At 37.6% G+C, this 2,857-nt stretch overlaps 1 pseudogene; it reads left to right on the forward strand.

The window, feature by feature from the left end:
- Positions 1–1,026: 1,026 nt before the first annotated feature.
- On the forward strand, positions 1,027–1,124 carry LOC118760426 (U6 spliceosomal RNA; annotated as a pseudogene).
- Positions 1,125–2,857: the final 1,733 nt, after the last annotated feature.

Genomic DNA, 2,857 nt, shown 5'->3' on the forward strand with positions numbered 1-2,857 from the left:
AATACTTGTAAACCAGAGATACTAATTGGATAATGCTACTTATTAAGCATCAATCTTGAATGAAGTTCTGTATCAATTACAGAAGTATGAGAGTACTTTAAAAAGTTAATGAAACAAAGGGACTTTATTAGAAATAAATACAATAAAGCAGATTAGAAATGCAATGGAAGCCTCAACAATAGAATGCAGAAGAAAGAATCTCAGAAGAGAAAAACATCTGCAAAAATTCTGAAACAGCCAGAAAGCTGGAACGAGAATTGAGTAAAGCCAAGAAAAGCCTCCAAAAATTAAGTGACACCATCAGAGTCTGAACACAAGTTATGTGAGTTCCTGGAGGCACAGAAAGAGAAGTTGGGTTCAAAGGTATATACGATGAAATGATAAATGAGAATGACTCTAACAGAAAGAAATAGGAACTAAATAGAGGAATGGCACAGAATCCCCAATAAACTCAACCAGAAGTGATCCTGCCATCACACACCATAATCAAGTTTTCTTTTATTTAATATAAAAATACTTAAATATGCACCTGATAAAAGTATACTAACTTATAGGGGAACCTCAATCAAACTCACAGCAGACCTCTCAGAGAAGACCACACAGGCCAGAAGAGAATGGAATGATATATTGCAGATCTTAAAAGAAAAAAAAAAGCACATAATAATATACCATAATAATATACCCAGAGACATTAGTATTATACCAAAATATATTTCAAGAACTTATTTCAATCCTCCACAAGCTATTGCAAGCAAGAGAAAGGGAGACAATCCTTCTAAACTGTCTCTATGAAGCACTCAACACGTTAATAACAAAGTTAGGGGCACAACAAAGAGAACTACACACTGAAATGCATGAAGAACATACATGCAAAAATCCTCAACAACATGCAACAACATGAGTATAAATATATTCTCCTAGATTAATTATATAATGGAGACTAGCATACTGTGAATTGAAGATGTATTGTAGTATGTATCACTACTCCCAAATAAACAGAGCATGCCCAGTGAAACTGTCAAGTGCTCATTTTGACAACAAATATACTAAAACTAGAACCATACAGACAGGATTAGCATGGCTTCTGCACATGGATGATCCAATAAGACAGTTCCTTATACCTTGATAATATGATACTAGCTTTTCTACCATTGCCTATACCCACAATGCCATGAAGGATTTAAACAACAGAACTCCAGACTTGTGAATGTTGCTGAAGGAGTATAATGTTGTAATAATATGGGGAGGGGGGAGGATTGAAGAAGGGAAAAATAATTTCAGTTTCTGTTTTTCATGAAGGCATATATTGTAGGAAAGCCCATTATGTAACAATTAAGTTTTATGAAGCAGAGGACTGGGGTTTTTATTGTTCATTTTAAAAAATGATTCTGGGCCCGGCGGCTTGGCCTAGCGGCTAAAGTCCTCGCCTTGAAAGCCCCGGGATCCCATATGGGCACCGGTTCTAATCCCGGCAGCTCCACTTCCCATCCAGCTCCCTGCTTGTGGCCTGGGAAAGCAGTTGAGGACGGCCCAATGCACTGGGACACTGCACCCGCGTGGGAGACCCGGAAGAGGTTCCTGGTCCCGGCATCGGATCGGCACGCATCGGCCCGTTGCGGCTCACTTGGGGAGTGAATCATCGGACGGAAGATCTTCCTCTCTGTCTCTCCTCTGTATATATCTGGCTGTAATAAAATGAATAAATCTTTAAAAAAAAAAAAAAAAAAAAGAAAAAAAATGATTCTAAGTGTGAAAATGTTCAACTAAATGGGGATTGCAACTTAGTGCATTTATTTACAGAATCTTAGCTATTTAACTAAGAAATGGAGTATGACATGAACTTGAAGTTAAAATCACTCAGATTTCAAGAGTAAATAAAGAATCCTTGAAACAACAAATAAGTTTTCATGGCTTTATGATTTAGATTACAAGGTCTGATTTATGCAGTATTTCTTACATGCCTTACTCATATATCTGGGTAAAGTTAAAATGTAACTTGAATTTGAAAGTAAGAAATCATTTGAAGTGGTTGTTATTTTCCAGGGGGCATTAAAGGAATAGAGAACTTTTCTGCCTTTTTCTCCTTGTATAAATCAATTGTTAAGTGTAAGACCTACTTTTAGTAAGATGTCCTTATATTTTAGAACATCATTAGTTTCATTTTATGTACATTAGAACAGGGGTCAGGATGCTTTCACTTCTTATCTCATTGAATAAAACCAAGAAATGTACAGGACTCGGTGTCCAGACGGTCTGTTAACATGAATCGGATGATATTAGTAATGGTTTCCTTTTAATAAGGCTCCAATGATGAGAATTAGGGATAGAAAGAGGTGAAAGGGCAAATGATTCACTTAGAGACATCCCTGTTCCCTTTCAGACACTGCAGTAACCACTAGCCAAAGTGCTTGCAGGATCTGAAAGATCTTCCAGGTCCTCCACCTTACTGAAAGTCAGCTAGTCAGCAATGCCTCCCCAAGGTAAAAATGAGGACACATTGAAACAGAAGGGAACAAAATGAGCTGGTGGCTCAGCCATCTCTGCTAAGCAAAGTTTACAGCAAAGGCACTTCTATTCCTACTTTATAAAAAGATTTTTAAAAGTTTGTTTGAAAGGCACAGTGAAAGACAGAAAAAGAGATCTTTCATTGGTTGGTTCACTGTGACTTTCCCAGGAGCAGTGGAAGAGAGCTGGGTTGGAAAGAGGAGCCAAGGTTGAAGTGACGTTCATCGTTGGGTCCAGGGATCGGCTTGCATTTCTCTGCCACAATACTGCCCACATCTCTGTCTTTGCACGAAGCTGTTTCTTTTTGTCGTTAGCTTTTTTTTTTTTTTACATTTTTGGAAAAAAAAACCAG

This window comes from Ochotona princeps, chromosome 30, assembly GCF_030435755.1.
Source record: "Ochotona princeps isolate mOchPri1 chromosome 30, mOchPri1.hap1, whole genome shotgun sequence".
Taxonomy (NCBI): Eukaryota; Metazoa; Chordata; class Mammalia; order Lagomorpha; family Ochotonidae; genus Ochotona; species Ochotona princeps.